This window comes from Carcharodon carcharias, chromosome 3, assembly GCF_017639515.1.
Source record: "Carcharodon carcharias isolate sCarCar2 chromosome 3, sCarCar2.pri, whole genome shotgun sequence".
NCBI lineage: Eukaryota > Metazoa > Chordata > Chondrichthyes > Lamniformes > Lamnidae > Carcharodon > Carcharodon carcharias.
In genome coordinates, this window is record NC_054469.1 from 56,494,083 (window position 1) to 56,506,527 (window position 12,445).

Sequence of the window (12,445 nt, forward strand, 5' to 3'; positions counted from 1 at the left end):
CCAAAATGAATCACCTCACACTCCTCAGCATTGAACTTCAAGACTATCCTCATCACATCACTGTTTAAACATTCTGAATTTGGATAGTAGGTCAGCTGCATCCCAATATAGACTGGGGAATTTTGTGGATATTTTGACAATAGTACTTTGACCTTCCTTTTCCTATAGCACCTGAATGAGTGTCACTGTAGCTGCTTTCATGCACTTTTCCAAAGCTCCACCTGGTATAATCGCAACCTATTCTGGCCAGAATTTTATGGCTTTGTTTGTTGTTTTTTTTTTGTTTGACTCTCCCTCACTCACTATCAATCTGGCCCACACCTTGGTCACTTGCCTTTCCCAACTGAGCTAACCAAGTGTTGGTCCTCTTGAAGCACTGTCCTACTTACCACAAGTGATCCACCTGCTTATCAGTTTTTTATTTGAGCATTATCTCTGCAATATCTTCAAAGCCTTTCAGTGCAGTCACCACACTGCAGTCTGAACATTCTTCGATACCGTGGCTTCGTTGCTGTCTGACCAGAACGTCGATGGTCGTCTCATGCCATGTAACATGTTCACCATGTAGTACCTGTACTGAATCTGGCTGCCAGGCTGAGCACTATGTCATTTAGAAGGAACCACTGCTGCACACAATGTCACGTGTGTTCTAACGATATGAAGACACCGAGTGCTCATAAGGAATTGTGCAAACATGTTGTGGGTTCATTTATTAATTCCAGGCATATGTGAACATATATACATGGATAGAAAGCTTTAAGACATCAGCGCTACAGAGTTGTGGGTGCTCTGTCCTGCTCCAGGCTGAAGTGAAACTGAGGCTGGATCACATGACACATTTCCCTTAAAGTGATGCCATGCTGCTATCCATTAAAGCATATTACAACAACGCTGATTTAAAATCTATCTAACTCAGTCTTAAATATGTTCAATGATCCTGCCTCCACTCCCCTCTGGGGAAGAGAATTCCACTGGCACTGTGGAATCTTATCAGCAGTGGGGAAGGAAGAGGATGGCCTTCCTGCCCAGAGGCCAAATGAGGCCCTTAACTGACTAATTAATAAGCAATAAGAGTGTAGGGAGTATGAATACATCTTTAGGGTAGGTAGAAGTATATTGACAGTTAGTGACCAGGGTTCATTTTTAATTGTAACATTTTGAAGAGGAACTTTGTCCTTTTTAAATCTTGCCTCTTTAGATTTTGAATCTTTGTCATTCATACCTCCCTGAGAATGGTTACGAACCTGTTTCCAAAGCACCAATCATGATGCATTATCATGGGACACAAGGACAAGGGTGAGAAGTTACTCAGTTGGCTTGCCTTCCTTTTTAATGGCACAGGCCTCACTCAACTCAGCAACTGCTCTGACAGCTAAGCCTAACCTAACGGAAAGCTAACTGGGGTCTATTTTCACTTCAGGGCGGACAATGTTAGAGAGGCAAAAACAAAAAGTGCTGGAAAAACTCAGCAGGTCTGACAGCATCTGTGGAGAGAAAGACAGGATTAATGTTTCGAGTCCGTATGAATCTTCTTCAGAGCCATATGGACTCGAAACATTGGGCAGAATTTTGCCCTTGATGGGCTGGCTGGCCCCACCGGCTCAGCAGTGGGCGGCAGCCGATTGCTGCTGCTGAAACGAGCCCTGCCGCCATTTTAAGTGGGCGGGCCGCCCGACGGGAAGCGCTATGCTCTTCCTGTGTTGGGGTGGGGGGGGGGGGTGGGGCGGTGAATCCCCAACTATCAAAGTGCTGCCTCAGGGAGATCACTGAAAGACTGGCAAATATAAAAAATAGAGCAATAAAAAATTCATTAACATGCCCCTCTCATGTGAAAATGTCACACAAGATGGGACATGTTAATGAACTAAACAATAACTTTATTAAACGTTTTTAAAACCGCTATCAAACCTCATCTCGACACTGGGTGAGGCTTGTAAAAAAAATCACCTACACTCCTGCCTGTTGGGCCCATGCGCCGAGCTGAAGTTCACACAGGCCCCTCAAAATCGTCGACGATTGGCGAGTTAAGGGCCTTAACGAGGCATAGCGCGCCCGCCAACCCAAATATTGAGATGTCGCGCGCTGACGTCGAGGTGCTCGCGCAACATTTTAAGCGCTGGTGTGCGGGCTCCGCCACATGCACGCCAGCCAGAAGATTCTGCCCATTAACTCTATCTTTCTCTCAACAGACGCTGTCAGACCTGCTGAGTTTTTCCAGCATTTTTTGTTTTTGTATCAGGTTTCCAGCATCCGCAGTATTTTGCCTTTATATTAATGTTAGAGGCACAGCTGGTCACCTGGTCATTCCAGTGACAAAGTGATTTTGAGGCTCTGATCTCACTTACAGTCACCAAGTAGGGTGTCAAGCAGGCATCCAGATGTAGCTCAACATATTGGCATCTAAAAATATGATTTGAACTACCACCACCATAGTAAGTTTCAAGGGATAGGGGATAGATCATGATCATTAAGGGTGTGGCTCCCAGGTGGAAGGGATCATCATTATTTTTGTGGCCCCCAGAGGCACCCCTGTGCTCTTTATATGTCCAAAAAGTTAACACAAGACTTATCTTTACTGGGCCTCTTCTCTTCCATTTCCTCTGACCAGTTCCTGCCTAAGAGGTTTATCACCTGATACGGGTACATGCTTTGTGTAACCAGAATAAGCCCATTTAAAGATGGCTGTTATGCCTTCTGATTCCCAGAGTTCGAAGTAATCACACTTTTAGACTCAAAATGCTCAAGCTTCATCGAGTGAATTTCTTACAGCCCTCCATGTGCCTGGTGGACTGAGACATTTTTCTCAACAACTGACTGCAGTGCAGCAGTAAACCTGGCAGCCTGGTACACATCGGTATAATAACTAGTTTCTAGCTCATCACAAACAACAGAAAAATGACACTTTAAGGTTGTTACCACCATGTTTAGATCAGGCAAGGAGAATTTAAAAGCCACTCTACTATGTAGGCACCTATGGAGTATTGATCCACTCTGTGTTCTGTTACTGACAAGTAGCATAGCCCTAAGAAGGGCTGACAGGCTAAAGGCAATTGAAGTGAAAAGTCTTTAAGTAGGAGATCAGGCATATTTCCAATGGCGTGTTCAAATAAAAATGATTACATTCCGTTGTGCCCTATTTTTAGAAAGGGTGTCAACCCAATTAACATAAAAAGAAATTAAATGCTCAGAGCATGGAAATGTGGCCTTTAGAATGAGTAGGTTGAGTTGGTCAAACAATACATTTTAGTTTACTAAACTATGCATCTTGAATCTTCATTCATTATGGCCAGTACCTCAACGAGCCTGTTGATTAGTATTAGCATGATAGCAATGAGGGAATTGGTGTGGCAGGAAGGGACAGAACTTATAAGAATGTGCCAGCAATTAAGACTAATGATTGTGAAAATACTAAGACAGAATTAAAGGCACTCTACCTGAATAAACACAGCATTTGCAACAAGGTAGATTAATTGATAGCACAAATAGAAATGATACGACATAATTGTGATTACAGGGACATGGTTGCAGGATGACCAAAGTTGGGAACTGAAAGTTCAAAGGTATTCAGCATTAAGGAAGGATAGGCAAAAAAGAAAAGGAGGCAGTGTTGCACTGTTAATAAAGGATGCAATCAGTACATTAGTGAGCGAGAATCTTGGATTGGAAGATCAAGATGTGGAATCAGTTTGGGTGGAGCTAAGAAACAGCAAGGTGCAGCAAACCTTGCTAGGAACTGTTTATAGGCTACCAAACAGTAGTGGTAATGTAAGATATGCTATAATTCAAGAATTTAGAGGTGCATGTAACAAGTGTAACAGAGTAATCATCGGGGTCTTCAATCAATAGACTGGGTAACCTAATTAGCTCTAATACATAGGAGGACAAATTTCTGGAGTGTATACTGTTATGAAAGTATAATAATTTTCACAATATTACTTTGGCTTATTATAAATTAAGTTTATGAGTGTGAGTGTGTATGATTCTGTCTGTGTGATTTAATTACTTTTAGAGTCAGGTAGACTGCAAGCTTGAAATTATCAAAATAAGCTAGGTGTAGAAATGTACTTGAAATGCTAAGGAGTAAACTTGGATGCTGCCTTAGCATGTAAGGTGTGAATGGAATTTGCATTTTTAGATAAGTGAAGGGATTGTTTAGATTTCAAAGGGATGTTCGTCTGTTTACAACTGGCCAGATAAGCAAGGCTAAGGTGTTTATTTTTCCCAAATGTTACTGACAATATTGGCAATCTGAAAGTTTTTAAATTATGGGAAGGGTGTAGTTCTAAAGACATATGGAACAATGGAATTTACATATTAAAAAGGGAAAAACATATAAAAAGGAGAATGAATGGTTATGTTGGGGGCCATATAAGATCTCAACAGGAGCGTGTGAAACAGCCTTGAAGAAGCCTCCAGCCATTTGTGCATTCATATCTTGTGTCTAGTAACTAAAGTTGGAGAAAGTGGGTGCTGTGTTAACTTGCTGGATTTAAAAAAAAATCTAACATCTATTTTGGACTGTTGCCTTAAAGGGCGAATGTAACTGGGAGTCAGGTTAATTAGGAATTTTAGGAGTTGTTAGAGTATTGAATGATTGCAGCCTTATGTATGTGCTTGAAATCTTTTGCTTGGCACTGACCTTGCTGTTGCTGCAGGAATGGTCCATGTCCTCTTCAGCCAGCTCTAACGCATGGTCTTCAAAGGAAGCGAGGACCTTGATGTCTGGCACTCCACCCCCGGCCTATGACTGCCCCCTTTTATTTTGCACAACCTTGTTCTGCATAAACACAGATGGATAGAATGTGAGCAAGGTGCATGCCAGGCCAAATGAGAAGGATGCCAGGTGTGGTGCATGTGTGCTGAGTGGAGCCATGGACAGGATGAGGAGGTGATCTCCAGAAGAGGTGAGACCAGAGGGATATGTGAGGGTGCGTGTGAGATAGTGAGTGGTGATGTCCCATGCGCTGGTAGTGAGTGAGATATCAGTGAATGTGTGATTGGCTTGTGGGTGTGTGAGTTTAGAATGATGCACTGGTTGACTGACCCCGACGGCATGGATGAGATCATTCATCCTCTTCTTGAATTGAATGGCCAACCTCTTGTGGGCAGCATTGGTACTGACCACCACTGCCAACACCTTCCAAGCCAGATTAGTTATGTTGCTGCCCTTCCAGTGGCCAGAGTGGGTGTAGAGGACATCACGGTAGGCCTCCATGGCATCCAAAACGCATTCCAAGGATGCGTCACTGAATCAGGGGGCTGCAGTCTTCATGCCTTTCAGGGCCATGTCTTCTGTGCAGCAGTCCTGGGCTGAAAGCTCTGAGAGGTGTGCAAGTAGTTGCACTTTAAATATGGTGCCTGATGTGAGGAAATGGCAAGGTAACCATGTGGCAGGTGAATTGGAGGCTGCCCGCCAGTGAAACGGCATGTTTCCCAGGAATGCATGATTAATGGAGTAGGATTGGGACGATACAGCATGAAAACCCGTTATTGCTGCCAGTGGGCTTTTTCCCACCGGCTACCGCACTTAGTGCAAATCTGGGATGATTCCACCCTATGAATCGAATGTTCATGTGGACTGAGGAAAACCTGTAGTCCAACACAGCAGTGACGCTCCCAGCACTTTTTAAAGGCCCACTAAGTCTCACTCTCATCCTCCACCCTTCCCCAAGCCACCACATGCCCCTCAAATTAACAATGCCACCTCAGATCACCCATGCTCTCCACCTTTGATGAGCAATTTATACACTTTCCTGTTCCAAAGTCAATGGCCTACCCCAATATGGTGGATAAGTAAAATGACAAGCTGAAATTGCCCCATATTGGTAAAAACATCTGTCTGAGGCCCTCGATGCATATTTGGCTTGTCCTGAGGCAACAAGGAGCAGCTCCTGCACTCAGGAACACCAGATTTCTTTTGTGTGGGCTGCATCCAAGGTACAATTCAAAAGAATATTCAAATGAATGTGGAGCCAAGTGGTGCAGAGGGGCTCCTCCTGATCCCATATTAAAAATAAGTTGACTGCTGCCGGTCACTCCCACCCCTCTCTGACTGCCAATGCCCTCCTCATCAATACTGACCACTTCTCTTTCTCAGTGGTTCTCCTTCTTCACTTACCTGTTAGCCACTGTTGGCTCCACAGCAATCTGTTTTTCAAAAGTCAAGGTATATTCCTCAGGCAACTGCCTTGATTCCCACAACAAATATTTCATGTCCTCTATCACTCTGCTTCTTTCACATCTATCTAGCAGGGAGGATAAGTGCCCTGTCCTTAAGGCTGTGATAATGAAAGTAATGTTCCAAGGTGCTTTAGAGCAAGTGATGTATATTTTTGCTAAAGGAATTACTGCTGTAATGTAGGAAATATAGCATCCAATTCATGCACAGCAATCTCCCACAGCCAGGAATATGATAATTACCAGAAATCTGTTCAAGTCACGTTGACTGAAGGATGAACCAGGACACCAAGGATAACTCCCTTGCTCTTCCTCAAAATAGTGTCACAGGATCTTTTCCATCTACCTGTGAGGGGCAGAAGAAGCCTCCGTTTAATTTCTCAGTTGAAAAACAGCACCTCCACCAATGCAGCATTCCCCCAGTGCCAACCTGAAGTGCCAGCTTTAATTTTGTGCTCATGTCCTGTAGGGCTTGAACCCATAACCTTGACTCCAAAACAAGAGCACTAACTGAGCCACAACTGACACTCTACTTTACATTTGATCTGGAGATGCATGAAACAATGTGTTTATTAGTGAAGATTATGTGGAGGAATATTCATTGAAGAAATACAATATCTTATCCAGCATGTTTTGGGAAATGTGCCAATTTGGAAAGCAAAAACTGATGGGAGTGTTGACAATTTTAAAAATACCAGTTGCAACTACCACAACCTAAAGGGGAGAATTAATGTGTGATCCACTTGAAGGTCAGCTTAGTAAATTGAATGTCTTATGAAGTCCTTGGGATTGTAACTATCCTTTGTCCTGGTGATTAAGATCTTCATACCCACAGTAGGCCTAAGTTAAGGTAAGAATTAGAGAAAGTATCTCTCTAGCATAGAATGGCACTGCAAATGACTGCAAGGGCATGGATAATTTTGCAAGACCATAAGACCATAAGACAAAGGAGCAGAAACTAGGCCATTCGGCCCATCAAGTCTGCTCCGTTATTCAATCATGGCTGATAAGTTTCTCAACCCCATTCTCCCGCCTTCTCCCCATAACCTTTGATCCCTTTACCAATCAAGATCCTATCTATCTCGGTCTTAAATACACTCAATGACCTGGCTTCCACAGCCTTCTGTGGCAATGAATTCCATAGATTCACCATTCTCTGGCTAAAGAAATTTCTCCTCATCTCTGTTCTAAAATATCTTCCCTTTACTCTGAGGCTGTGCCCTCAGGTCCTAGTCTCTCCTACTAATGGAAACATGTTCCCCACGTCCACTCTATCCATGCCTTTCAGTATTCTGTAAGTTTCAATCAGATCCCCCCTCATCCTTCTAAACTCCATTGAGTATAGACCCAGAGTCCTCAAACGTTCCTCATTTGTTAAGCCTTTCATTCCTGGTATCATTCTCGTGAACCTCCTCTGGACCCTCTCTAGGGCCAGCACATCCTTCCTGAGATATGGGGCCCAAAATTGCTCACAGTATTCTAAATGTGGTCTAACCAGAGCCTTATAAAGCCTCAGCAGCACATCCCTGCTTTTATATTCTAGTCCTCTGGAAATAAATGCCAACATTGCATTTGCCTTCTTAACTACCGACTCAACCTGTAAGTTAACCTTAAGAGAATCCTAGACTAGGACTCCCTAGACATGCAGAAAAAAAAGCACTATAAGGAAAGCCAAGCACCACCACCCCCCCTCTGCTCCCCTCCCCCCAGCACCCCCCACCCCCCCACCCCCCCGCCCCCGACCCCCGATTTGGTAGAGTTCTTCGGCGATTCATGGCATCCAGTGTCATTGATATAATGAAGATTGATCACCTTTGTGACCTGGGAACAAATATTGACATTGTACTGTTCATACCTATATATATTCTGTTTATGTTTTAACCATTGCTTATAATTGGTAGTAACATTTATCTTTAAGTAGGTTAATAAATCTATCTCTATTGAGTCCGATGGCAGAACTTTATTTAATCAATACTCAATGGGCAAGTAAGATTAAACTGCCTTACAGTAGACCTGAATTATTTTAATCTATTGCTAGCCTTATCTCACAAGTTATCCAGTGAGCTCCCTCATTATAGCATGAGTGACTAAACAAATGTCCCTAATGAATTCTGCTTGCACAGGTTCTCCCATGGTCTAAAGCAAACAGTCTTGCTTCACTTATTTTATGAGCTTTATTTACACTGTAACTTCTACTTCTTGACAGTTGGATTGACAATTGTGGTTAAGCTTGAGTTTCTCATCAGTTCCATGCAAATATCTGATGCAAATATTCTGCTCTTATCCATCTTGAAGAAAGGTTCAGTGATTGGCAATTTAATATACAAGAACATAGGAAAACATGGAAAACAGAAGAGCCATTTGATCTATCCAGTCTGTCCCTTCCACAGACAATGCGTTATATTCACAATCGTGGACTCCACTTCACATATTTAATTTCCAAGGGAATGTGCTTCATAAAAACTCCTTGATCCTTCGTCAAGCAAAACTCCAGAATATTTATTCAGCCACACATTTCCAATAATCATTACCTAAAAGATAAAATAAGTTACATAGTAGAAAGTGTGATCACTGTGTTACAATTATAATGTCTATAAGATTATTACATTTTGAGACTGTGGCTTTAAATTTGGGGTAAATGAAGGTGACTTGTTCTGCAGCCTGTCTGTCAGCAAACCTGGGTAGTTTGATTGTCAGAGATCAAAGGAAGGCTTAGATTGTCTTATTGGGAAGAAGGTATTCATGCTTGGAGACAATGGCGGCTGTCTCTGAGTTTGCAATGAGTGGACCCTTAGGGCGGAATCGTCCCACATTTGCACTAAGTACATAAGCAGGTGTGAAAAAAATCAATTTACCCTCTGGCTGCAATGGTGGGTTTTCGCGCCGTATTGTTCCCTTCCCAGCACGTCCCACCTCATTGAAAATCCATTCCTGGGAAACACGTCGGATCACTGATGGCTGCCTCTGCTTCACTTGCTTCGCAGTCACCTCAGGCCTTCAGTAATTTGGGCGCCATATTTAAAGGGCACCCCTGCACTCTCTAAGGGATTGAAAGCTGCTAGAAAGTTATGGATGCCAAAGGGAGCAAACATGCTGCCCGCTAAATTTAGCAATACCTCCCTCAACTGCCTACTGGATGCAGTGAAGGCCTGCCGTAAAGTCTTCTACCCCTGCTCTGGGCGAAGACCAGCAAGCAAGCAAGGTGACAAATCCAGCATGGAAGGCGGTGGCAGTGGTGGCCAATGCAAATGCCCTGCAAAACAGGACAGCCACCCAGTGCCAAAAGAGGATGTATGATCTCCGCTGTTCCACCAGGTAAGTCACTGTTCTTTCACTTTCAACTTGCATACTCTCATCTGGTCTGGCAGGTGTCCTGCTTACACTCTCCACATCTGTATTCATGCAGGACAAGCTGGCACACAACAAAAGGGAGAGGTCACAGACTTGTGGAGGAATGCCCGACATCAAGGTCCTCACAGACTTTGAAGAAGAGGCATCCAGCTGGCCAGCAATGATCTGGACCATTCCTGTACTGACGATGAGATCAGTGTTGCTCAAGTCAGTGAGGATCCAGCAGTGCAATATCCATCAGACAACCGTGCTGTGAGTGAGTTTCCTGTTCTGCAAAACCCTGCCATACACTAATTATCTCTCCTTGCTTTCACAGGCACATCTGGGAAGCAGCCAAGGGGGTCCGCGAGCCATGTCCTCGACTCAAGTCCCGAAGACAGCTTGGAAGAAGAATCTGATGAGAACCTAATTGAAGACCCATCACAACTCACATCTACAGCGAAGAGACACAAACCTTGGTGGGATATAGTTCTCGAGAAGCCTCGGGGTCACAATATGGTGAGCGCATCGCACTGTCTGATCCACAGCAGGGGGAGGCAGGGACTTCCCAGATTTCCCACACTCGGAGGACTGCTGGAGGCCAGAAATCTGGTGGGTCCATATCAGATGAGGAACCTCTGGACTCTGTCATACCTCAGTTGCTGGAGCTGCAATTGCAAGTTCGGGAACATTGGGAAGGGATGTCTGCTGCACTCCTCAGATTGAAAGACACAATTAAGTAGTCCGTCCGCCTTTAATCTGAGATGATAGCACCGGCATGCCAATGTACCGAGGTCAACACTGGGTGGATGGCGGTCACCAGAGAGACCTTGATCCAGGACATTGGTCCTGTACTACTGCAGGAGCTGCACTCCATCTCTGAGGCACTGCAAGCATCCATCTGTGTCAACGTGAGAGAGGCGCAGGCCATCTTGAGCTCACTCCAGCTACCCATTTTTCTCAAGGAGTCAGCCAGGGGTCCTCGGGCACCCATAGGGAAGAGGATCAGCAGGTGCACACCCCAGGGCCATCCACTCAGGATGAGCTAGGGTTAGGTCTGGCCCATCTGAATCCCCTCTTCCTGTAACCCCAGCATCCCCAGTTCCACAGACCAAGGAGGGTGCACTTACCCCACAGCAGGACACCCAGAGCAGGCCGGGGCCCTCCAGGTCTCAGCCCTCCAGAAGACAACTGCCAAGGTCATCACAGTCAACAAGGCATAACAATCAGCAGGCTGCCTCCACTTCTGCTGTGGATGGCATAGACATAGACATAATGGCAGGGTTAGAAAGGTTAAAAGAATTTAGTTGCACAGCCTGGTCATGGGTGTTAATCACTTGTACTTAATGCTGGCCTTTGTAAATACACTCCCAAGAATGTCTCCTTACCTGTTGTTCCTCATTATAATGAGCAGTATTCATGTCAATCAGATGTGAAACCTTGGTTCCTGCACAAGATAAAGGCAGGTGTCTCAGTCCAGGGCCTCTTCCCTGTGCAGTGTGTAACCTTCAGATCAAAGTGATGGTCAGGCTTCACACTCACCGGATACATTAGTGATGCCTGTGCCTTGATGGTGCTTGTCATTCCTGCCAGAATGTCATGGGCAGGCATCACAGAGTTCCGTCATTTTCTCTGTGTGCTCGCAGCATCCCTTTGAGGTGGGGCTGGCCCTCCATCTCTTCAGCATCTGTGACCGGTGACCATGTGCTCCTGAAGGGGAAAGGTGTTGAAGACTGACAAAGGATCAGGTGCATTTAAAGTTTCAGGGCTGCGTCTCCATGATATGACCCTGATCATAGAGAACAAGCGAGCTGCTCTCAGCCAGATAGGAGTCAGGCGTTTACAGAAGCAATGTCAAGATCTATGGGGTGTCTTCACTCCATGTCATCATCATCCTCCTGGAATCTAACAACTATTGGGGCCTCCGCTGCATCTCCATGACATGAACCTGAGCACTTGAGATATGTGTGTTGCCATCAGCCAGACTGGAGTCAGATGTTCATAGATGCAAGATGAGGGTGTCAGTACTGTCCTCCCTGCATCTTGGCATCATCCTCCATGAATCTTGCGGCCATCATGGCCTCCCAAGCGCACATGCCTCATCTGGCCAGTGCGATGGCCTCATCGGCGGCACCTTCGCCTTCAAGGACCTCATCACCATCAACCCCTTTGACGTCCTCCCCCATGCAGCTCTTCTGTCTCCTTCTCGGCCAGGTCTTCCCTCTATTGCAGTGCGCGGCAAGTGACGATGATGCGTGACACCCTCTAAGGACTTGTAGTGCTTCACTGGATCTGTTGAGGCACAGGAACCTCACTTTCCAAATGCTTGTCATTTGCTGCACCAACGTAAAGGTTGCAAAATGAGCCTCATCATACCGTTGTCCTGCTGCCACCTGAGGCCACCGCATGGACATCATCAGCCACGTCCTCTGTGGGTAGCCCTTGCCCCTGAGGAGCCAATCCTGCAGCCTCTTTGGACCCTGGAAGATGTCAGGGATCTGAGACCTGCTAAGGATATAGGAGTCATGGATGCTCCCTGGAAATCATACGCAGACCTGTAGGATGTGTTTGTGGTGGTTACACATCAGCTGAACATTCAGGGGGTGGAATCCCTTGTGGTTGACATAGTTGACTGCTTGTTGCTAGGGAAATCATGTGAGTGCAGTCGATGGCACCTTGCACCTGTGGAAAACCAGAGATCTGTGGAAACACTCTTGATTCCTCACTTTCCTGATCCCGATCGGAATGCACAAAGTTCTGTCCATGACATCCTGGATACACTTGTGCCTGGAGGCTTGCAAACTCCTGCACAAGTCACAGGTGGAGCCCGGAGGGAGCCATTGGCTTAAACATTGAGTGTCATGGTCACTTTCATGGCAGTGGAAGCCCTCCATGACCCCATGACATCAAATCCTGCAGGTGGCATATGTGACTGACC